This window comes from Cherax quadricarinatus, chromosome 3 (assembly GCF_038502225.1).
Source record: "Cherax quadricarinatus isolate ZL_2023a chromosome 3, ASM3850222v1, whole genome shotgun sequence".
In the NCBI taxonomy this organism is placed as follows: Eukaryota; Metazoa; Arthropoda; class Malacostraca; order Decapoda; family Parastacidae; genus Cherax; species Cherax quadricarinatus.
Window position 1 is genome coordinate 75444252 of NC_091294.1, and position 27064 is coordinate 75471315.

Genomic DNA, 27064 nt, shown 5'->3' on the forward strand with positions numbered 1-27064 from the left:
CATGCTGCAGTACCCACCTGAGATCCAGATGCTGCAGCACCCACCTGAGAGCCAGATGCTGCAGCACCCACCTGAGAGCCAGATGCTGCAGCACCCACCTGAGATCCAGATGCTGCAGCACCCACCTGAGAGCCAGATGCTGCAGCTTTCACCTGAGATCCAGATGCTGCAGCACCCACCTGACATCCACATGCTGCAGCACCCATCTGAGAGTCAGATGCTGCAGCACCCACCTGAGAGCCCGATGCTGCAGTATTCACCTGAGATCCAGATGCTGCAGCACCCACCTGAGAGCCAGATGCTGCAGCACCCACCTGAGAGCCAGATGCTGCAGCACCCACCTGAGAGCCAGATGCTGCAGCACCCACCTGAAATCCAGATGCTGCAGCACCCACCTGAGAGCCAGATGCTGCAGCACCCACCTGAGAGCCAGATGCTGCAGCACCCACCTGAAATCCAGATGCTGCAGCACCCACCTGAAATCCAGATGCTGCAGCACTCACCTGAGATCCAGATGCTGCAGCACCCACCTGAGAGTCAGATGCTGCAGCACCCACCTGAGATCCAGATGCTGCAGCACCCACCTGAGAGCCAGATGCTGCAGCACCCACCTGAGAGCCAGAGGCTGCAGCACCCACCCGAGAGCCAGATGCTGCAGCACCCACCTGAGATCCAGATGCTGCAGCACCCACCTGAGAGCCAGATGCTGCAGCACCCACCTGAGAGTCAGATGCTGCAGCACCCACCTGAAATCCAGATGCTGCAGCACTCACCTGAGATCCAGATGCTGCAGCACCCACCTGAGAGTCAGATGCTGCAGCACCCACCTGAGATCCAGATGCTGCAGCACCCACCTGAGAGCCAGATGCTGCAGCACCCACCTGAGAGCCAGATGCTGCAGCACCCACCCGAGAGCCAGAGGCTGCAGCATTCACCTGAGATCCAGATGCTGCAGCACCCACCTGAGATTCACATGCTGCAGTACCCACCTGAGAGTCAGATGCTGCAGCACCCACCTGAGAGCCAGATGCTGCAGTACCCACCTGAGATCCAGATGCTGCAGCACCCACCTGAGAGCCAGATGCTGCAGCACCCACCTGAGAGCCAGATGCTGCAGCACCCACCTGAGAGCCAGATGCTGCAGCACCCACCTGAGATTCAGATGCTGCAGCACCCACCTGAGATCCAGATGCTGCAGCACCCACCTGAGATCCAGATGCTGCAGCACCCACCTGAGAGCCAGATGCTGCAGCACCCACCTGAGAGCCAGATGCTGCAGCACCCACCCGAGAGCCAGAGGCTGCAGCATTCACCTGAGATCCAGATGCTGCAGCACCCACCTGAGATTCACATGCTGCAGCACCCACCTGAGAGTCAGATGCTGCAGCACCCACCTGAGAGCCAGATGCTGCAGTACCCACCTGAGATCCAGATGCTGCAGCACCCACCTGAGAGCCAGATGCTGCAGCACCCACCTGAGAGCCAGATGCTGCAGCACCCACCTGAGAGCCAGATGCTGCAGCACCCACCTGAGATTCAGATGCTGCAGCACCCACCTGAGATCCAGATGCTGCAGCACCCACCTGAGAGCCAGATGCTGCAGCACCCACCTGAGAGCCAGATGCTGCAGCACCCACCTGAGATCCAGATGCTGCAGCACCCACCTGAGAGCCAGATGCTGCAGCACCCACCTGAGATCCAGATGCTGCAGCACCCACCTGAGAGCTAGACGCTGCAGCACCCACCTGAGAGCCAGATGCTGCAGCAACCACCTGAGATCCAGATGCTGCAGCACCCACCTGAGAGCCAGATGCTGCAGCCCCCACTTGAGATCCAGATGCTGCAGCACCCACCTGAGATCCAGATGCAGCAGCACCCACCTGAGATCCAGATGCTGCAGCACCCACCTGAAAGCCAGATGCTGCAGCACCCACCTGAGAGCCAGATGCTGCAGCACCCACTTGAGATACAGATGCTGCAGCACCCACCTGAGAGCCAGATGCTGCAGCACCCACCTGAGAGCCAGATGGTGCAGCACCCACCTGAGATCCAGATGCTGCAGCACCCACCTGAGATCCAGATGCTGCAGCACCCACCTGAGAGCCAGATGCTGCAGCACCCACCTGAGATCCAGATGCTGCAGCACCCACCTGAGATCCAGATGCTGCAGCACCCACCTGAGATCCAGATGCAGCAGAACCCACCTGAGATCCAGATGCTGCAGCACCCACCTGAGAGTCAGATGCTGCAGCACCCACCTGAGAGCCAGATGCTGCAGCACCCACCTGAGAGCCAGATGCTGCAGCACCCACTTGAGATCCAGATGCTGCAGCACCCACCTGAGAGCCAGATGCTGCAGCACCCACCTGAGAGCCAGATGCTGCAGCACCCACCTGAGAGCCAGATGCTGACCCGAGTAAGCCTCTTAAAACGGCATTAATAAAAACAAATACCCTTGAGATTGAATGTGCTGTTGGAGTGCAGACGTGGTAATATATATGATAATATCAACCACACATATATAACTGCTTCCTTACAAATAATAATAATAATAATGTTATTATTATTTTTATTGTTATTATTGTCATTAAAAAATAATATTAATAATAATCTCCGTGGGGAAGCGGAGAAGAATCCTTCCTCCGTAAGTCATGCGCGTCGCAAGAGGCGACTAAAATGCCGGGAGGAAGGGGCTAGTAACCCCTTATCCTGTATAAATTACTAAATGTAAGAAGTAGAGAAACTTTCGTTTCTTCTTTTTTGGGTCATCTTGAATCGATGGGTTATCCATGAGGTTGATCGAGAGTAGCAAAAGATACTCAGTTTGTCAGTGTAGAGATACGTTTACGACAACCCAATGAGTTCAGAGAGGTATTAGGCTTGAGACTGTCCAATACCTTCAGTTACAAGCCGCCGTGGGGAAAGTAGTGGATTCTGAACTTCCATTCTGAGATGTCTTGATAGGCCTCTAATGTGTACTCATGCATTCCCTACTATTCCAACGATGAGACATGAGTTAAAAGGAGTGTCTTTCTCACTTTGTTTCTTAGAGCTTACCGAGGCCTGACCTCAGACCGGGCCGCGGGGGCGTTGACCCCCGAAATCCTCTCCAGGTAAACTCCAGATCTCCAGGAGTGTGCAGCCCTTGAAGAAATTAGGAAAATATTTAATATTGCCACTAAACTGCGGAACCTAAAGGAGTTCATGGAATCAGGATTGCTGGCAGGTAGGAAAACTTAACATAGGACACATCCTTGGATAACATTTCAGATCAAGAATGTCTTGGTTCTCCCTTACAATGAGAATTTATCTGTCCTGATGAATGTCCTTAAAAGATTTAACATACAAGTAATTTTTAAGAATTCACGAACTGTTCGAAGCATTTTGATAAGGAATTCTCCCTAATATTGTGTTGGTGGGGTTTACAGAATTTTTTGCCATGGATGCAATTTATCTTACAGAGAAGAGATTGGCAAACCTCTAGATGTTAGGTTATCACAACACTGGTACACAAATAATCCGCACATAAAAGAGAGGAGCTTACGACGACGTTTCGGTCCGACTTGGACTATTTACAAAGTCACACTGTGCCTTTTTTTTTATTCACAACACTGATGTTCGATATACATTGTGTGGGACTCAAGCGTGATTTTCAGCCACATTAGGGTTCGCAATAACTCTGCAAACTGAGTCATTGCCAGAGTCATTGTTCCTTGCTCTTCTTAGCCTGAACAAAATACTGTAGAATTGGCAATTATACAGAATGATGAACGTTCATTATATTCATTATTCAGATTAGATAACTTTATAATTGAAGGCATTGTACACAATCTGAAGTCTGATTCCTACCTGAACTCGCTGGACTGTCGTATATATATTTCTACACTGACTAATTGAGTATATTTCGCTGCTCCCAATCAACGACATGGATAAACCAGCATTTACCTGAGGGTTGCGGGCCAGCCATTGGTAACAGGAGGGTTTCCCCTTTTAGCTGCTTTCCCATTTTCTTTATGTTATGGAAAATTCTCATACTGATAGATGCCAGATACTTTGAAATCAGAGTATTAAAGTTTCGTTAATGATATGATATGAAGCCTGACGGCATGGTGGAGATAATTGTCATAATACTAATGTTGCGTTGAGAGATAGGATTTTGTTCGGGTTTTTAACCCCGTGGAGTCAGCCACCCAGGATACCCAAGAAAGGCAGGGCGTCATCAATGGACTGTCTTATTTTCATTCGGGCCGTAAATCGTTTCCCCCAGGATGCCACCCATACCAGTCCACTAACACCCAGGTATCTACTTGCTTGACACCTGTTGAGACAACAGGTGTAAGGAAACACGCCCGATGTTTCCTCTCTTGCTGGGAATCGAACCATGGACACTCAACGTGTGAAGCAAGAGCATTGCCTACCGGGCCACGGGCCACACTAGGTTATTACTAAATATGAAATGTTAATAGGTTTCTTTATGGCTCTACTACTCTTGTTTTAATATCTTACCTTTGACTTTCTGGCACCTGGCACATATGTCCCGTTTGATTCTGTCTCATTCTATCTAGAGTCGTTCTCTTGAACGGATTTTCTTGACGTTCTTACTCATTTCTACAACATTGAAAGCTCTCGATGATGTGTTGATTGCAACATGAAAGACCTAGAGCTATCATTCCATCCCCCCGTGTTTTTTTTTTTTTTCATCTTATACTGCTTGTTTGCGATTTTTGCTTACTATAGGGAGAATCAGGAGATCCGCAAACATACCGACCTTCCCCCTTGCTATAACTTCATCCCAGTAAGGTCAGAGAACCTTGGAGCTTGGGGCAAGTGTACTCTAAAGTTCCTCAAAGAGCTGGGTGAAAAAGCTCATCACAGAAACCAAGGATCACAGAGCGGCCAGCTTTCTCTTTCAGAGATTCAGTGTTGCGATGCAGAGGGGAAATGCCTACAGCATTCTGGGCACGCGGCCCACCGCCGGGGAGCTGGACGAAGTACGTATTCCAGATGTAGTTCTGAGATGTTATTTATGTTGAGCTCCCAATTTGTCTTTTTGTCAATGTATTTTACCTTTAAATAAAGTCTACATAGAATTTTGAATATAGGGGGTGTTAGGAGAAAATATTCCAACAGCTCCGAGGAGAACCTGAAGTTTATTCTTTTCTCTGAGAATGAGGGTCCCCAGTTGAGTTCCACAGGTGGTACGTGCCTATATATATATATATATATATATATATATATATATATATATATATATATATATATATATATATATATATATATATATATATATATATATAATAAAATTCGTAAAGAACGAATGTAAATAAATAAACAGAAAAATCAACAAGTCAGTCAGGACCTGAATCAAGAGCCCTTCAGGTCCCTTGATCCAAGGAATTGAATCTCTTCTCCCCTTCCTTGGATCAGACCAGATTGCCCCCAATTGCCCCCTGGTTCTGTATGGCCCCAGTGGGTTTAGCGCTCCTCATACATGAGAATTTTTCTTCTCTTCTCGTATCTGATAATCTAAACGTTTTCAGGATTATTGGTTAAAATGTTTCTTTAAATGTTACTAAATTAGACACTGTAGCAAGCTTAGGCAGGGGTAGGGGTAGGGGCTGGGCAGGGACTGGGCAGGGGTAGGGGTAGGGGCTGGGCAGGGACTGGGCAGGGGCACGAGCAGGGTTATGGGTAGAGGTACGACAGATCTATCATTCATACCGAGAAGAACCGACATTGTAAGATAGGTCAGGGTGGGCGGGGCTGCCTCGATATCGATTGTGAGATCAATAAATTGATTCTTGTCACCAGCGCTACGAGGATCCTGTGTCAACACTGCCTCAAACACTGCCTCTACCACAGCCTCCAACGCTACTCACCACGACTGCTCTCCTTCAGCACTGCCTCTCCCAATGCCTCCACCAATGCCTTCACCAAAGCCTCCAACACTGGTCTCCTCCACCACAGCCTCCAACACTGGTCTCTTCCACCACTCTAACAATGCTCCCCTCCACTACTGCCTCCAACACTGGCCTCCTCTACCACTGCCTCCAGCACTGGCCTCTTCCACCACAGCCTCCAACACTAGACTCTTCCACCACAGGTCTTCCCCACCACACTGCCTACAGCACTGCTCCCCTACTCCACTGTCTCCAACACAGGTCTACATCATTACCTTCAATACGGTCCTCCACCACCACAGTCACCAACACTGGTCTCCCCTACACTGCTCTCTCCTCTCTTCCTCCTCCCATTAATAAGTCTCCAGCAGCCAAACCTAACGCATTATCACTTAACTATCTCATAATCACTAAACCGTCCAATCACTATTAAGCTCTCAAATCATCCATAACTGCTCGATAATCTTTAAAACCAGGTGTGGCCAAAACATCGATCGATATCTAGCAGCATATATATGTAATGGATAACATATGGAGAGCTTCTGGACAGAGTAGGATCATTCATTACTAAAGGCTACTTACATCTGCTCTAAATTGTCTGCCAAACAGTCCACCTGCAAACTATGTAACCACCTACAAACAAACCAATAACCAATAACTACCCACCTTCCTACTCACCACCTATTACGTACTTTTCCGAAAATCTATACATTGTTCAGTGACCCTTGAAGAGTGATGTGACCTTTTAATTATTCAACTACCATTAGACTCAAGGTCTGGTAATTGCCCATTAACCTTCAGCTTAACTACTTACCGTCTGGGTAACGACCTCAGTAAGCTCTGTACAACACAGGTGTTGCTGCGTCTCCACAAGTCAGTGTTCGCGTTACTACAGGACAACTGATGCTCACCATGAGATGCTTACTCAGTTTCTTAATGCTAAATAAAACTCAAGATTTTCTGAGCAAGTTTTGACGTTTTAATATCCCTCGAGCTTTTAATAAGTAGGCTTCAAACTGCTAAACAAGCTTTGAGCGTTGTAATAAAATTAAGTTTTTATACTTGTCCTTTATGTTATGCTTTGAGCTCTATATTAGTTTCAAACTTCTGCATAAACTTAGAGCTCTATAATAAGCTTGTAGCTTCTCAACACCTTCCAGCTCTTTAACAATCACGTCAGCTCATCCTTCACATTAAACAAAGTACTTGAAGATACTGACGTTATAAAACGCTACGATATTTTTCATGCTGCTAGACGTAAGCCATTAACTTTTTATTCCCTTTTCGTCAGTTATACATAAATATTAATCAATATGTATTAAGCTAATCTAACCAGGAATAAAAATAATGTGGAATATTCTTTGCAAAAGGTGGATAACCCAGGTAATCTTAAGAGAGTTTTACGACAGTGAATATTTACAGACGTGTCTGTGAAAAGCCAGTCACTGTCACTGGGTTTTTTTATTTTTGAAATATAGCCTAATAATACACAACCCAAAACAGTCCTTGAATCATACACTGAACAATAATAAAAGGTATAAACGACCTTAAAAGATAAGTAAATAAACAGACAGCTACTGTCCAACAATAGCCACGTTATTTCAAAGACTGTAAACAGGTATTTTAACTCAATACAAGAACGTAAACAACTTTTATTTCGAAGTAAACAGAATAATTTCAGAATCGTTATCATGAATCAACGTCTACGTTACCTAAAAGACTTTCAGAAAATTCTTAAATTCTAAGAATTATGCTCATTAGCTATAATTTGTAAAATCCATCGATACATCAATTTCTCATAAATCTGATTTAAAAAAAAAATACGAATCTAGAATTGACTAGCACGAATTTTGAAGTTTTTTTTCCCCCGAGTTGTTCAATTTTGGATATACTACTTGCTCGAACGTCTTTACGAAAAAGTGCTCTATTTAAAGGAGCTTTAAAAAAGAGCACTGTGGATGTGAAGCTCGTGCTGGATAATCTACGTGGCTGATAATGGCAGAATTACCGACAAAATGTTAGGTAAATGGCCACAGATGCAACTGTGACATTTTATTGTGGCAACGTTTCTCTCTCCAGAAGCTTTGTCAAGGCGGCAACAACTTGATGAAGCTCCTGGAGAGCGAAACGTTGCCACAATAAAATGGCACATTAGTTGCATCTGTGGCCATTTACCTAACGTGCTAATGTGTTTTCTTGTTACTTACATAATAATTTTGAAAAATATATACATAAATTATTAACAAAATTACATGTTACATTAAAATCACATATATTTATTCTTGATATTTTAAAGGTGATAAATTAGACACATGTGTAACACCTGTGTATCTCAATAAAGATACCCAGGTATTGCACGTGTTTAATTTATCAACTTGTCTGTTTTCTGAACCATTTACCAACACATGACAGGCTGTGATTTTCATGGGAGCCCAAGGTTCTTGATTCATGGGAAAAGAGCTACCTTTCCCATGGATATAACCTGATAACTTACGGGTTTAGCGATCTTTCAACATGAAGACGAGGATTTCGAAATAACTAATGGAATTCAAATCCAGTAATGGGGTTCAAAAACCCATTATGGTGCTCAATAACCAATCATGGGGTTCAACTACCGATCGTGGGGTTCAACTAATCAATCATTTGATTTATCTACCAATCAAACACCAATGAAACTACCAATCAATCATCAATCAATCATGCGACAGTGAATAACTGTGTAAAATGCACAGGAAAAACCTGAATGAAAGGTAAGCTGATTCACAGTGTAAAGAAAACAGTGATTCAGTGTAAAAATACAGTGATTCACAGTGTAAAAATACAGTGACTCACAGTGAAAAACATACAGTGATTCACAGTGAAAAACATACAGTGATTCACAGTGAAAAACATACAGTGATTCACAGTGAAAAACATACAGTGATTCACAGTGAAAAACATACAGTGATTCACAGTGAAAAACATACAGTGATTCACAGTGAAAAACATACAGTGATTCACAGTGAAAAACATACAGTGATTCACAGTGAAAAACATACAGTGATTCACAGTGAAAAACATGCAGTGATTCACAGTGAAAAACATACAGTGATTCACAGTGAAAAACATACAGTGATTCACAGTGAAAAACATGCAGTGATTCACAGTGAAAAACATACAGTGATTCACAGTGAAAAACATACAGTGATTCACAGTGAAAAACATGCAGTGATTCACAGTGAAAAACATACAGTGATTCACAGTGAAAAACATACAGTGATTCACAGTGAAAAACATACAGTGATTCACAGTGAAAAACATACAGTGATTCACAGTGAAAAACATACAGTGATTCACAGTGAAAAACATACAGTGATTCAAAGTGAAAAACATACAGTGATTCACAGTGAAAAACATACAGTGATTCACAGTGAAAAACATACAGTGATTCAAAGTGAAAAACATACAGTGATTCACAGTGAAAAACATACAGTGATTCACAGTGAAAAACATACAGTGATTCACAGTGAAAAACATACAGTGATTCACAGTGAAAAAAAACACAATCCTTCACCATGATAAGGTGAAATACCAGCCAGGAGCTTCACTAGTGTAAAGTTCTCCTGGTTAAAATGCTCCATGCGTGCCAATGAAGCTTGTAAAGTGAGCTGGCACTCTGGAGTGGCTCTCATGTCAAGTGTGTAGGATTAAATATGCGTAATTAGGTATCTGTAACGATGTCCCTTTTGAAATGGAATACCTATTGCATTTGTCTACTATTGCATTTGTCTACCTATTGCATTTGTCTACTTCCTACGTAAGAAGCTAGGAGTAGAGGAACACTGCAGCAGGTCCACTGGCACTTACAAGGCAGCTCCTTCTCTAAGCCAATCATTCCCAGCCATCAGTTTCTCCAACCTTTTCCTCAAATCTTCCCAATAATTAGCTTCAATACCTCAGTTATCAATCAAACTCAGCCCTTATCACTCACATATTTGTCTAATCTCTCTCAAAAGTTATACCAAGATTTTAGCTTGTATAACTCTTGGCTTCAAATTTTCTACTTAGCTGTGTTTTCTATAGAAAACACAGCATAGCATCCAATCCGCCAATATTATACGAGAAAACAGTCAACAGGCTTCTCTGTGATAACCTGGGAAAGCCTCTTCGTCTCAGCTTCAGTCACAGCAGATGTTTCATACTGAGAGTAAAGTCCGGATTGTTATTGTGCCCAAGTACAAATTTGCTAATTTTGATTTAATAGCTAGGTATATTTTTTCCCCGTGAGATTGGCTGAGAATACCTTTCCAGAATGCATATAACTGATGCATTTAACCCATGGTAACATTCTATATAGTTTTAGATTGAGCTGCTGCATTTTTGTTAATTTGATAAGGTGCTGAAATTACAAAAAAGTAGCCAGTAATGGCGTCCGTCCATTATCTCAAGAATGACTCATCTGATCGACAACAACTTATATCTCTGGCTATATAAAGATTAGTATTGTTATTAGAATTGTGTAGGTTTCAGTTTGACTTTTATTAATCTGCGATACTGATTTCCACTAGTTTATTTGAGAATGCTTCATCTGGTCGCCTTCAAACTCAATAAATCATATTACATCGTTCATAAAAGGTTCAGAATGGTCTTGGACTTTACAGGTGAAATTTGAACATTATTATTGAATAAATTTTAATGTTGATTAAAGTGAAAAATCTTAAGAATGACTCTTTGTATCGTCTTCAAATTTCCTAGGCTGGTGTATGTTGGGGACAACTTGTCAAGTTCATCATAAAAGTTTTGTCTTAGCGTATGCTTGGATTTATGTGATTTACATCTCCTGGGTCTCCTGAGAATTTAATCTACGTCTCTTGAGCTTCTTGAGGAAGTTCAGTTGCATCTCCTGGGCCTCTTGAAGGAACTGATTTATACATCTTGTGGCTGTTGATGTACAACTTCTGGGCCTCCTGGGGATGCTTATTTTCAATTACACCTCTTTAGGGTATTAAGCTACAAATAACATTTACCCATTTGTGGTTACAGTTCATTCTGGCTCTCAAAATGCATATATTTTCTGATTTCACTTCATATATCTTCCTGAAATGACGATACCCCGATATCCCTTTTACATTCTTACACATTCCTCCTCCTCTCTGCTGTTCCATATCCATTTTTATTGGTATATACGTTCATTCATTTCTCCTACCCTTCCATCCTCGCACTTACACTATATTCAATATTTTTTCTAACTCATACTCCCATTTCCGCAAACTATTTCGTTGCATATGCAAAAAACGTTTTCAGTTACATTTATACATAGGTTTTCCAGAGTGTGGAGGCCATACGACAGTCGCATATTCCACCACTGGACTCCTGCTATGAAGAAAATCCAGTATTTTGCCAATCATCTATTTCAAAGTTATTCTAAATTTTCTAGTCGAGCTCTGATTTTTCAATTGTTACGTTTATAATATTTTCTGTTGATAACCTATTTAAAAATATCCACAAGAACAAGATTTAGACACAAATGCAACATCTGGGTATCTATACTGTAGGCTTTTCGCCATCCAGTGCTTTTATCAATACAGATGGATGGCGAAACGTCTACAATATGTGTCTAAATCTTCATTTTGTAGGTGCTGTATGCCATTCTTGTACATCTACAAGGTCGTTCACATCAGTGTATATAAACAGAGAGGTGCGCATCTCTCGATTTATATCCACAGAGAAGTATATATCTCTCAGTTCACTGATAGCAAAAAGTATGTGTGTGTCTGTTTATTTGCGTAGCGAGGTGTCTAGTAACATCTTTAGGTTCACTTCAACGAAAAGGTTTTACTAAAATGAGAGGAGGTTCAGTACAATTACGAAAGAATGTTTACTATAGTAATCGATGTTTTGATGTAACAACAGGAGGTTCATAACAGGAGGCTTGCTACGAAAACAGAAGGTTTGCTACACCAACGGAGGTTTAAGGCAGCAGGAGGATCACTACAACAGGATCCATATGGAGATTCACAACCTGGAGTTTACCTGGAGAGAGTTCCGGGGGTCAACGCCCCCGCGGCCCGGTCTGTGACCAGGCCTCCTGGTGGATCAGAGCCTAATCAACCAGGCTTTTACTGTTGGCTGCACGCAATCCACTAAACATATGAGATTCACCACAGCAACAGTTGGTTGACTACAACAATAACGAACCCAACATCTTCACAAAAAGAGGTCCATTATAGCAACAGGTAGTTCATTATAACAGGAGTTTCAACAACAATACCATGTAGCAGGATGGTAGTAAACAACCACTCAGGGAGGTACTACCGTTCCATTATTTGAGTGCAAAACAGAAAGTTGGTAAATGTTTTAGTTTAACAGAACTGTTGGTGTTTTCTTTGTTTCATAGAGATAAGTTTATATGTAAATCTTACAGCTACTGTTTGTACCCAGAATGTTGTAAATGTATGAAAATGTAAAATACCTACAGTGAAAATCAGTGAAATTCCAAGCGTTTTCGTGATATTTTTTATTTTTTTAACACATCGGCCGTCTCCCACCAAGGTAGGGCGGCCCGAAAAATAAAAACTTTCACCATCATTCACTCCATCACTGTCTTGTCAGAGGAGTGAAGGGGGTGATATCTTACATTATTACTATTCGTTGATAATGTCAGAATACGGAATTTCACTAATTTTTCACTCTGGTTATTTTTCATATTGTGATATGACTTGTTTGCTGTGATCTTAAGGCATGCATGTGTATGTACTGGTAAACGTGTCTGATAATACCCATCTGGGTTTGTTATTGTAGTGTTTTCTTTCATTTTCATGGCAAACTGAATTAGAACTCTTCTTCCTTAAGTATGCCATGGAAGACTAAAATACAGGAAGCATTTTAGATTGCTAAGATGACCAAGACGGAAATCTGAAGTTGGGCTCTTCAAATATGCATTGATGTAGTAGACGTGTCTTGACACCAAGAAGAGAGAGAATTTCAACGAAGACACGAAAATGGGGTTAAATTGGGTGTAAATGAAAGGAAGAATGTGGTATACGTGTTTAAATTCAAGAATAGTGTCGATTATGGGTTATAATAAGTGTTTATGTACCTGAGGACGAGAGAGTAGAGGAAAGAGAGGTATTGGGAGGTGTTAAGGGAATGTTTAAAGAGTTGTGAATCAATTGAAAGATTTATTGTTATGGGAGATCTTCTTGAGAAAGTGGGATCAACTGTTCTAGAGGGAAGAATAGGTAAGTTTGGGGTGCTGTGGATAAATGAATTATTTATAGAAAGAGGTTTGATAATAGGAAATGCTTAAAGAAAATAAAGATAAATAATTTTATGATATATAATGGGCTTTGACAGCAGATTTTTAGACTGTATTAGTGGGTAAAGGGTTGACGGGTTGACTGCTGGATGTGCATGTTTTAAGAGTGACTGATATGTCAATCTCTCCTCATATAGATATAAGGAAGCATTAGTAGAAAGGTCGGATCCAACGGGCACGAAAGATGAGGAGGTAGAAGAGGTATGGGGAACAAGGATGTGCTGTAAAAGAATGTTGTTAAAGAAGGGTCTATACACGTGGGAAAAGGAATGACTGAATAAAGACATGAAGAAGATCGTAAAGGAGGAAAAAACTATCATGCAAGAGATTTTTACAATGTAAAAAAAAACAATGTATGGATGATAGAGTAAAAAGAATGAAAATAGAGGTTAAAACGAATACTGAGAGAGTATAAAAGGAACCAGTGACAGACTAAGTGAGGCTTTGTTAGCAAATTTTGCTGAGAACAAGAAATTGTGTCGGAGGGAGATTAACAAGTTGAGAAAACCTGAGAAGCAAATGGACTTGTCAGTAAGAAAAGAACTTGGGAGATGCAAGACGAGGAATATTTCGTGATAAAGAGCAAGGGGAAATAATATCTAACGGAAATAAGGAAGAGCCAGAGACCAATGTGGGAGAAATACACGAGTCAATGGGTATAATGAATTGAAATAAAACAGATGGGACACGTGGAATTTAGAAAATGGATGTTAAAAGCAAACGGGAATATAGTTTTGAAGTAATTGGTCTATTTGTTAAATATATGCATACAGAAAAGGAAGGTAAATAAGACTGGCAGAGAGCCTGCACATTTCCTTTATGTAAAAGATAGGAGAGTGTAAGGACCAAAGGGAATAAGCTTGTTGAGTGTACTGGGAATAGTGCATGGTTTAATATTAAAGGAAAATGAATCGGAATGAACATTTGTATGATATTTTTATTGAATACACATCGATCTTGAGACCGTGAAGTGACCAGAGTCCCAGAACAGAATCATCATCAATAAAGGTTCCCTAAGTGGTTTCGTATCCGCTTCCCCTCTAGCTGTCGGCGCTCACTTGTCTTCTTTCTACACGATATTGGTAAAATTATTATTGGAAATTATTATTGAAAGAATTAGAGACAAGAAAAACTTCAGAGAAACAAGGAATACTTACGATGGACAAAGGATGTACAGACCAAGTGTTTACATTGAAGAATATTCCTGAGGGTATGTAACTGTGCTATATTTGGATTCAGAAAAGTCTTGTACTAGGGTGGATAAGGAAGTAATGTGTCAGATGTTGCCAATGTACGGAATACATAGCAGATTATTTGAGGGGATTGAGAATCAGATTAGAGTATGTAAGAGAGAGAGAGAGAGAGAGAGAGAGAGAGAGAGAGAGAGAGAGAGAGAGAGAGAGAGAGAGAGAGAGAGAGAGAGAGAGAGAGAGAGAGAGAGAGAGAGAGAGAGACCATTTTCCAGCAAAAGTTGGGCTTAGACAGGGATGTGTGATGTCACTAAGAATGTTTAATAAATTTATTTTTTAGATGGGTCTGTAAAAGAAGTAAATACTAGGATGTTGGAAAGAGATGTGAGATTAAAAGTTAATGAATCACTGTTGCTTATTCCCGATGATACAGTTTTTTTGGGGAGGAAATTCTGAAAAGATGTTGCAAAAGTTGGTGGATGAGTTTGGGAAAGTATATAAAAGAATGAAATTAAAGGCAAACACAGAGAAGATCACGGTGATGAAGGTAAGAAAACGTTTAGACAACTAAAAAAATTATATCACATTCGGACGGAGTGTGAGGGAAGTGAATGCATTTGATTAATTGGGAGAGGACGTATCGACAGTCGGGTCTATGAAAGGTGAACTGAAGTACAAAACAGATGAAAAGGAAAAAAAAATAGGTGGAGTGTGGAGGAATCTGTGGAGAGAAAGACGTTTATCTCTAGAGGCAAAACAAGGAATTTATCTGAATATAGTGGTACAAATCCACTTACATGGGTGTGAGGCAGTGGTTTTAAACGTTGCAACGAGAAGGTTTGAGACAGTGGCGATGTCACGTTTGAGGCCATCGTGTAGTGTGAATATCATGCACAGATTCTAGAGCTTGAATACAGCAAGAAGGCGTAAGGTTACGTAATTATCACTCAGAGGGCAGAGGAGAAGTTGTTGACGCAGCCTGTACATTTTTAGAGGATAGAGCGGAATACAATAATAAGGATAATTTAATCTGGAGAGAAATGAATGAAGCATTGGGATAGTCTGAGGAAAAGCTAAAGACAGCTTAGGAGGTTTTAAGTGGTAGGGACGTGAGCATCCAGCAAGCGTGTGTGTTTGTTATGAGGAGGTGAGTGGAGACAAGTTTGTGGCAGTTCAAATGTGCATTGATGTAGCAGATAACTAATGTCGCTTTAGCGAGTTGACGTACTGTTGGAGTGTTAGTAAGATAAAATTTATGAAGGAACTGAGGGAAACCGGTAAGCATAACTAGAGTCCTGCGCTCTGAAGGGAGGAGGACATGATGCAACGGGAAGGAACGGACATGTTGCAGCGGGGAGGACCAACTGAATTATGAAGTAGGCGCATTTACAGAGAGCTACTGAAGGAGCAATAGAAGACTATTCCTCCTTTGGTTCACTCGATTTTAGTGAGAGACAGAAGATATAGCAACAGCAAAAGCCAGGAACAAAAATAATAACAACGAGAGTAACAATGGAAGATTCACTACAATAACAAAAGGGTCACTAAATAACAAATTTATAATAAAGTCTACGTTAATCTCACGCCACGTTTCACTAACAAGCTCCAGAGTCAACCATGTGGAAAAGTTATAAATATATGATATTTTTGGGGAGTCACAACTGTAGTCACGTAGGTGGGCTTTTGGAGGTTGAAGCTTAGCTCTTGGGTCACATCTCTGCTCGTCGCGTAACTGGTGAGGACCACTACCTGCCCCTTTTTGCTCCCTTTGAAGTCTACCTTTGACCCCACATATTGAGTTGCCTTGTACCACACCCATCCTAATGCATTCCATTTGTTCACTATCCCCACACTGAAGGATTTCTTTCCTATATTCTTTTCACTCGAGCTTCTAGTTTCCAGTTTCCTGACCCTCTTTCTTCCCCTCTCAAATACTCTCTCCATCTGTGTCGCGGAGTATCTAACACGCTATGATCAAGTCTCCTATCTGGTTTTCCAACTTCCTCTAGCTCTCCTAGACTATATTTGTATCCTAGTCGAGTTTGTCAGTATTGCATGGCTAAACTAAACTGGTGTGAGATCATCTAGCACAAATAGTATTGAAGGCTCGATACTCCGTCATCTGTTCGTTGCCGTGTCTCTAATCAATCAGAATATTGATCGCCCAGTGGTTGTCTCAGCTCATGAATCTGCCTCGTACTGACTGACATGATCCTGTTACCATGTTTTTTTTATATCTGAAGCTATACACTATCTCAGCCTCTACAGTGTCATGCTAAATTAAGACTTAATTAATCTTTGCTGTCCCTCCATACAGACACAAATACCTAGACAAATATAAAGACGCAGACACAGACATAGAAACGCAGACACGTCGATTACATATGTGGCTTACTCCCTGCCATTTTGCAGTCTGTAAAGTCTTGACACAAGATAACAATATTCAGAATACTCGTAGGACTTGATAGAGTTGACAGAGATAGAGATGGGGGGGGGCAGGAAACCGGTGCACGAAGGCACAGATGGGAGTTAAATACCCAGACAAGTCAGAGGGATGTTAGGAAGAATGTATTCAGTTTCTACGTGGTAGGGAAGTGGAATGACCTGGACGAGAAAAAAATAGTGAAGACAGACGTCCATGGTCCTTGTCCTTCAGTGTCGATAGGTTAAATTCAGCCTCTCCTTATAGCTCATTCCCCTAAGCTCAGGAACATGCCTTATTGCGTAATTCAACACTTTCTCCGATTTCTTCACATGCTTCTTGATGTTGGTACTGCATACTCCAGGAAGCTTCTGTCATGTGTTGTATAAAGAGCCCGGAAAGATTCTTTGTTGAGATTCCTGAATGCTGATTTTATTTACCAGACGAGCACTGGCTTCACAGGTTATTCGGTTGATGTAAGCCTCTAGTGATACGGTTCGGACGATGCTTCCGCTCCCTCCGGCAGAATCCATGTCGGATCTCGCTGCCTCTGATGCATCCAACTCCATAATTTTTGTTTTACCTATCCTCTTGTTGTGTGTATATTGACCAGGAAATGGTGGTGTAGTCTTTTTCCCCGAGGCTTTCTAGCATCACTCCTGTTTCCACCAAGAAATCCTGTTTAAACTGTTACTTCAGCGCTTTGCAGACTTCTTTGACACTTTATGTGAGGTATCCTCCTTCCTGCTTCAGTTAAATCACCTGATCTTTTACTGTGGTCATTCTTCTGATGCGAAGATCGAGAGGTTTTGGGTCAGACTTGATCTGTGCATCTAGGTCGATCTTGAACTGTCGCTTAACCTCTTTCCTCACCCTTGCATATTTATATCTGCCTATTCTGCTCACTTCCGTTTCGTGTCTGTCCTTCGCTTCCTGCAGTTTTTCCACGCCCTTATGTTTCTTTCCTTTATTTCCCCGCATCTCTGGTTGAACCTGAGATTCTCGTTATCTCTGCTATTTCCCATTCTTCTTCTGGGTATGAAGTTCTCCTCAGCCTCATGGCACTTTCCAGCTACGTCCTCCATCTCCTCATTCACTGATTTTCCTTCCAGTTCTCTCTCCGACTGCACTGTATTCAGGAAATACCTTATCCATGCATAGTTTTGTCTTCTCACACACTCTACTTGTCATTCTTTCCTTTACGCTCACTTCCACTAAGTTCTCGAGGGCCAGTACTTCATGATCGCTGGCGCTTAATGCATGAGATTAGAATAGTGCAGAGTGCGGCATAATTTGATAATATATTAAAATATTGAAGTTGAAGATTAGAAGGTAGACAGAAAAGGCATTCAAAAGTCATTACTTAGAAATAAATATTAAAATTCCTTTAACAAATATGGAAAATGAAGACATACACAGACCAAATCTAATTCATAGAGAGAAATATCCTAAAATACACAAGCACATTAAGTATGAAGCCGCTTAAGATCTCAGCATGGTAGGGCAGATGCTGATCCAGTGCTGCATTCAAGAATTATGAAACGAAGGCAGAAATTTAATTTTTCGAATTTCTGCCAAAAGTGCAAATTAAAACCTACACTGACAGGTGTAGGTGAGTTACGCAGGTGTGAGTGAGGTGTACAGGAGTAGAAGGTGTAGGTGAGGTGTATAGTAGAAGGTGTGCAGGTTTAGGCAAAGTTTGCAGAAGTGTGATAGGTGTAGGTGGGGTAAAAGGCGCAGGTGTGGGTGCGAAGTGTGGGTGAGGGGTGTAAGTGTGGGTGAGGGATGCAGATGTGAGGTGAGCAGGTGTAGTTGAGTGGTGTGGCTGAGCAGAACAAGTGTGGGTAAAAAGTGTAGGTATAGGTGGTGACAGCAGGTATGAGTGAAGGTTGTAGGTGTCGCTGGAAGGGGGGGACAGGTGTGGCTGTGGGGTGAAGATGTGGGGTTACAGGTGTGAGTGAGGGGTGTCATGAGTGATGAAGGTGAGGAAATTACAGCTGTGCATGATGGAGAGGGGTAGAGTGTGTGGAGTGTGGTGGAGTTAACAGGGGTTGGCGAGGGGTGCAGGTGTGTGTTCCGTCCCCCACCACACACCTGGTTGTCCCGTCCCCCACCACACACCTGGTTGTCCCGTCCCCCACCACACACCTGGTTGTCCCGTCCCCCACCACACACCTGGTTGTCCCGTCCCCCACCACACACCTGGTTGTCCCGTCCCCCCACCACACACCTGGTTGTCCCGTCCCCCACCACACACCTGGTTGTCCCGGGAACACACACAACAACCAGAAAATGGCCACCAGTATCACACATCACTCAACAATCTATATAAAAACATTCTAAATGTTTTTGGAACCAGAGGCAAGATAGGTCTTCCTACCATAGACCTACGTGGGACCTGAAGGGTTATAGGCCTAATCTGGGGCTAGAAATTGTTACGTTACCAGCATAACCAGCTTGCTTTATCAATCCTTCGTGGAGACAGTTCCTCGTTATTCAACACTGTTATGATATTACTTACGTCAGGGAGAGAGCATGGCGAGGCGTGGAAACCACGTGTAAATATACGTAATCCCGAGCGGTGGTGCACGTGTGGACGGGGAGTATACCTGAGTGGAGCAGGGTATACCAATGCGTACAGCACCTATACTTGTCGTGGAGCACCTACGCGTAGCGCGAAACACCTTTTTGCTGGCCGTGGGTCACCTATACGCGACGCGAAATCTTATCCGTATCGCGATACACCTGTAGAAGGCGTGTAACGCCCCGCACGCGACGCCGCGGTACACCTGTGTGTTATAGTGAGCGGGTAAAGAGGCGGTGTGGGCGCTCGACGTGTGCTTACTGGCGCTGCTGAGCGAGCTCTGGTGCTGAGGCAAGCCCAGCGCCGCCCCATGGCTCGACCCACAAGTACTCGACCTCACGGTTGCCAAGCTCCTCATTATTCTCGCCATTCTGCCTCACACCAACTTTTCCGAACTATGGCGCTGTTAAACTCTAGCGTAAGGTGAGCTGGGAGATCCTCATCAGCAGCAGCGGGAGAAAAGGAGTAGGAGGAGAGGAAGGGAAAGGAGGAAGACAAGAGGCAGAAAGGAGGCTGTAAGGGCGAGGAGAAGCAGTGTATGATTACTAAGGTAATTATTTTTATTTACAAAAAAAATCTATATAGAGTACAGCATACTTTTTCTGCGGGTTACATTGTGGTAACAATCTCAGATTGATGTTACTCCATTCTAAATGACAGTTACATTGTAGTAACAATCTGAGATTAATGTTACCCCATTCTAAATGATAGTTACATTGTGATAACAGTCTCAGATTGATGTTACCCCATTCTAAATGATAGTTACATTGTGGTAACAGTCTCAGATTGATGTTACCCCATTCTAAATGAGAGTTACATTGTGGTAACAGTCTCAGATTGATGTTACCCCATTCTAAATGATAGTTACATTGTAGGAACACCAACAGTGTGCCTCTGCTATTTAGTGGAACACACGCAGTATGAGGCTACAATGTTATACATGATAGTTATACATGATAGTTATGCATGATAGTTATACATGATAGTTATACATGATAGTTATACGTTTTCCTGTCATACTCTCCCACAGGATAAATTTCTTAATGAAGGTAATACAGAAATAATTTTGAGAGCAAAAATGTTTACCAGAAGTGGATACATACAAGTTATATATTGAATTTAAGTGATAACGAGGTGGAGGATAATTGATATTAGTCAATATGTTCTTACGTAATATAGTTATACAAGTAACTCGCACTTAAGAGTAAACTGATGAAGTTTTGGTTCACCTTAAGCCATAATGAAGGCAGAACTGAGCGAAAAGAAAGGCAGTGAAGGCCATTGGCATACATATTCACTTCTTTCTTTGCCATGCTCCCAGTGTCATGAGAAGTGTACTTTTGTCGGACCCTTTCTCCATACCCTAGAGAAAGTGACACCCCTTCCCTCCCCTCACTTTCAAGACTGAAATTTCCACTCTTTGCAGATGGTTCTCTCGCCTTGGCTATCATGCTAAATGGACTTTATTCTTTCGCAAACTATCTTCGCCTGAGATACTTCCTGTTCTGTGCTTTCGCTATTTTTCCAATCTTCTGATAGATAACACCATCAATCCCTGGGATATCACACTTGTTTTTTGCCCTTTATAGTAGTCTAGTTCATACTCTGGTGAAGCTGGAGGCTTCAAGAATACTTTGGTGAAGCTGGAGGCTTCAAGAATACTTTGGTGAAGCTGGAGGCTTCAAGAATACTTTGGTGAAGCTGGAGGCTTCAAGAATACTTTGGTGAAGCTGGAGGCTTCAAGAATACTTTGGTGAAGCTGGAGGCTTCAAGAATACTTTGGTGAAGCTGGAGGCTTCAAGAATACTTTGGTGAAGCTGGAGGCTTCAAGAATACTTTGGTGAAGCTGGAGGCTTCAAGAATACTTTGGTGAAGCTGGAGGCTTCAAGAATACTTTGGTGAAGCTGGAGGCTTCAAGAATACTTTGGTGAAGCTGGAGGCTTCAAGAATACTTTGGTGAAGCTGGAGGCTTCAAGAATACTTTGGTGAAGCTGGAGGCTTCAAGAATACTTTGGTGAAGCTGGAGGCTTCAAGAATACTTTGGTGAAGCTGGAGGCTTCAAGAATACTCTGGTGAAGCTGGAGGCTTCAAGAATACTTTGGTGAAGCTACCAGCTCTTTTTCTGATAAGACTTAAAGAGGACAAAAGAAGTGTTAGTCTTGCCGACACCAACAAAGCTCTTTTGTCATGCTAGAGATCACAGTCATCCTCTTAACTTGTGGTGACAATAGTTCTGAAAGTCGACAGGTTGAAGAATGAGACGCTTGTGCAACAAATATTTGAGAATCTTTACTGAGGAAACGCATCGCCAGCCAGTGGCTTCTTTAGTCCAAACTGTCTTTTCTTTTAAGTTTTCACAGACGCCGTCTCGTCGAAGCAGTAGTTATACACAAAATTTCTTATATGAATCTTAGTCCTGGTATCGTTCATGCACATGTCAACTTTTCTCAATATACTGTCAAATGCTCAAGATATGACTTAACCCTTGCGTCCTCCTCCTCCTTCTTCTCCTCCTCTTTCCCCTTTATCTGGTTTCTGCTTGTTTCCATACTCGTTCTCTCTTCTGTCTTGGTGGGTTATATCAAAGTGAGTTAAGTTCCTTGGGTTTTAAGTACTGTCCCAGTGGGCCAGTAGCTCTCCAGCAGTTCTCTTCTGTTCCCTTGTTCTTATGTACCACCTCCACTAAACAAAAAAATGTATTCACTGTTACTACAATATTTCCATCACTACTGCTACTTCCATCACTACTGCTACTTCCATCACTATTGCTACTTCCATCACTATTGCTACTTCCATCACTACTGCTACTTCCATCACTACTGCTGCTTCCATCACTACTGCTACTTCCATCACTATTGCTACTTCCATCACTATTGCTACTTCCATCACTACTGCTGCTTCCATCACTACTGCTACTTCCATCACTATTGCTACTTCCATCACTACTGCTACTTCCATCACTACTGCTACGTCCATCACTACTGCTACTTCCATCACTATTGCTACTTCCATCACTACTGCTGCTTCCATCACTACTGCTACTTCCATCACTATTGCTACTTCCATCACTACTGCTACTTCCATCACTACTGCTACTTCCATCACTACTGCTACTTCCATCACTATTGCTACTTCCATCACTATTGCTGCTTCCATCACTACTGCTACTTCCATCACTACTGCTGCTTCCATCACTACTGCTACTTCCATCACTACTGCTGCTTCCATCACTACTGCTACTTCCATCACTATTGCTACTTCCATCACTACTGCTACTTCCATCACTATTGCTACTTCCATCACTACTGCTACTTCCATCACTACTGCTACTTCCATCACTACTGCTACTTCCATCACTATTGCTACTTCCATCACTACTGCTACTTCCATCACTACTGCTACTTCCATCACTACTGCTACTTCCATCACTACTGCTACTTCCATCACTATTGCTACTTCCATCACTACTGCTACTTCCATCACTATTGCTACTTCCATCACTACTGCTACTTCCATCACTACTGCTACTTCCATCACTATTGCTACTTCCATCACTACTGCTACTTCCATCACTACTGCTACTTCCATCACTACTGCTACTTCCATCACTATTGCTACTTCCATCACTACTGCTACTTCCATCACTACTGCTACTTCCATCACTACTGCTACTTCCATCACTATTGCTACTTCCATCACTACTGCTACTTCCATCACTATTGCTACTTCAATCACTATTGCTACTTCCATCACTTCTGCTACTTCATTACTACTACTACAATTACCAGGTAGTAAAACTTGCGACTTTGGCTTAAATAGCAACGCTCTTCTTGCCGAATAAAGCAAGCGAAAATTTGTGTATGCAATATTGTCGCAAAAATCATTCTGAACCTAACGAAAAAAATATATTTCATTGTGTTTCTTTATTATTAAATTATTGTAAACTTATCTAAAATATCTTTAGTTGGATTAGGCTAAATTAAATTGCGCTTGTTATAAGAAGGTCAGGAAGTTTTCTAAGGTTCTTTTGTTACAAAATTATTAATTTTTACGTTAACATAAATGAGAAAGATATACCTTTAAAAGTATAAGAGAAAAATTTACAAAGATTTAATTTTAAATGAGTTCTTGTTAACTAACCAACTTTACCTATTCGGGATATATATATATATATATATATATATATATATATATATATATATATATATATATATATATATATATATATATATATATATATATATATATATATATATATATATATATATATATATATATATATATAATTATTTATTTATTTATTTACCCTCGCGAGAGAAGCCACTGATAACCATGAAAACGGAATAACTGGAAAATACTGAAAGCGACATCTCAGCTTCCCAGAGAGACGTGAGGAGGCTGGGAGGGAGGGTGAGCTTTCCTATGTAAGAGCCTCCCCCCCCACTCTCTAATTCTCTCCCTTCTCTTCCTCCTTACATTACCCCTCGTTCTTTCTTTATTTTTATTTTTCTCTCTATCTTTGTTTCTCTCTTGTTTCTCCCCGTCCATAACTTTATCTTTCTGTCTGTCTTTTCCTCTGTCTATATTCTCTCTCTCTCTCTCTCTCTCTCTCTCTCTACTTTCCTCCTTACTTATTTTGCTTTCCCACTCTCCCTCCCTCCTTCTCACATAAACTCCCTCTCCTTCCTCCTCTTCATCTCTCTCTCCCTCCCATAATACTGCAACATTAATAATTCACAGCGTGTTGAACCTTCATTTAAATCCCTTTATTTTGCAACAAATGCAACACTAAACATCAACATAACTGAACATTCTCGTCTTCTCACCACCACAATCACCACCACCACAACCACCACAATCACCACCACCACAACCACCACAATCACCACCACCACAACCACCACCACTACCACCACAATCACCACCACCACTACCACTACCACCACAATCACCACCACCACAATCACCACCACCACTACCACTACCACCACAATCACCACCACCACAACCACCACCACTACCACCACAATCATCACCACCACCACCACCACCACTACCACCACAATCACCACCACCACCACCACCACTACCACCACAATCACCACCACCACTACCACCACAATCACCACCACCACCACCACCACTACCACCACAATCACCACCACCACCACAATCACCACCACCACTACCACCACTACCACCACTACAATCACCACGACCACTACCACCACAATCACCATCACCACCACCACTACCACCACAATCACCACCACCACTACCACCACCACAATCACCACGACCACTACCACCACAATCACCACCACCACTACCACCACAATCACCACTACCACTACCACCTCCACCACAATCACCACGACCAATACCACCACAATCACCACCACCACTACTACTACAATCACCACCACCACTACCACCACAGTCACCACCACCACTACCACCACCACCACAATCACCACGATCACTAATACCACAATCACCATCACCACCACCACTATCACCACAATCACCACAATCACCACCACCACTACCACCACAATCACCACCACCACCACTACCACCACAATCACCACCACCACTACCACCACAATCACCACCACCACCACTACCACCACAATCACCACCACCACTACCACCACAATCACCACCACCACCACCACTACCACCACAATCACCACCACCACTACCACCACAATCACCACCACCACTACCACCACCACAATCACCACCACCACCACTACCACCACAATCACCACCACCACCACTACCACCACAATCACCACCACCACTACCACCACAATCACCACCACCACTACCACCACCACAATCACCACCACCACTACCCCCACAATCACCACCACCACTACCACCACCACAATCACCACCACCGCAATCACTATCACCACCACCACTACCACCACAATCATCACCACCACCACAATCACCACCACAATCACCATCATCCATCTCTCACCTTCTCAGTGACACTGTCTTGGGTTAGTGAGCCCAAGTTACCCACAAGGAGCAGTGATCCTTGTGGAGCACTCATGGTTACTAGATATGATTACTGTACCCGGCATCCAAAAAAGTTATCATTAAATCTCTCAAGCATTAAAAGCATTATTATCATCAGTAGCAAGTACTGACGTTATAATTATTATATACCAACAAGCAGTGACGATATTATTATGTCTGTCATTTAGTGGCATAATGACTATTATTCCCCATAAACAGTGAGATGATGACTGTTATGCCACACGAACAGTAGCATGAGAATTATCGTACCCAGCAGGCAGTGAAACAGTGTCATGCAGGCAGCGAAACAGTGTCATGCAGGCAGTGACACAGTGTCATGCAGGCAGTGACACAGTGTCAAGCAGGCAGTGACACAGTGTCATGCAGGCAGTGAAACAGTGTCATGCAGGCAGTGAAACAGTGTCATGCAGGCAGTGACACAGTTTCATGCAGGCAGTGACACAGTGTCAAGCAGGCAGTGACACAGTGTCATGCAGGCAGTGAAACAGTGTCATGCAGGCAGTGAAACAGTGTCATGCAGGAAGTGACACAGTTTCATGCAGGCAGTGACACAGTGTCAAGCAGGCAGTGACACAGTGTCATGCAGGCAGTGACACAGTGTCATGCAGGCATTGACACAGTGTCATGCAGGCAGTGACACAGTGTCATGCAGGCAGTGACACAATGTCACGCAGGCAGTGACACAGTGTCATGCAGGCAGTGACACAGTGTCATGCAGGCAGTGACACAGTGTCATGCAGGCAGTGACACAGTGTCACGCAGGCAGTGACACAGTGTCATGCAGGCAGTGACACAGTGTCATGCAGGAAGTGACACAGTGTCACGCAGGCAGTGACAATGTCATGCAGGCAGTGACAATGTCATGAAAGCAGTGACAATGTCATGCAAGCAGTGACAATGTCATGCAGGCAGTGACAGTGTCATGCAGGCAGTAACACAGTGTCACGCAGGCAGTGACACAGTGTCATGCAGGCAATTACACAGTGTCATGCAGGCAGTGACACAGTGTCACGCAGGCAGTGACAATGTCATGCAGGCAGTGACAGTGTCATGCAGGCAATGACAATGTCATGCAAGCAGTGACAGTGTCATGCAGGCAGTGACAGTGTCATGCAGACAGTGACAGTGTCATGCAGGCAGTGACAGTGTCATGCAGGCAGTGACAGTGTCATGCAGGCAGTGACAGTGACATGCAGGCAGTGACAGTGTCATGCAGGCAGTGACAGTGTCATGCACGCAGTGACAGTGTCATGCAGGCAGTGACAGTGTCATGCACGCAGTGACAGTGTCATGCAGGCAGTGACAGTGTCATGAAGGCAGTGACAGTGTCATGCAGGCAGTGACAGTGTCATGCAGGCAGTGACAGTGTCATGCAGGCAGTGACAGTGTCATGCAGGCAGTGACAGTGTCATGCAGGCAGTGACAGTGTCATGCAGGCAGTGACAGTGTCATGCAGGCAGTGACAGTGTCATGCAGGCGGTGACAATGTCATGCAAGCAGTGACACAGTGTCATGCAGGCAGTGGCAGTGTCATGCAGGCAGTGACAGTGTCATGCAGGCAGTGACACATTGTCATGCAGGCAGTGACACAGTGTCATGCAGGCAGTGACACAGTGT

General features: G+C 43.0%; 1 long non-coding RNA gene across 1 annotated transcript in view; it reads right to left on the minus strand.

Annotated features, from left to right (window-relative positions):
* Positions 1-19616, minus strand: part of LOC138853775 (uncharacterized) — a 334726-nt gene extending 315110 nt beyond the window's left edge. The window contains exon 1 of the long non-coding RNA XR_011392931.1: positions 19331-19616. This is a non-coding gene — a long non-coding RNA (uncharacterized lncRNA). The remainder of the gene's footprint in view (positions 1-19330) is intronic.
* Between the last annotated feature and the right edge of the window lie 7448 nt (positions 19617-27064).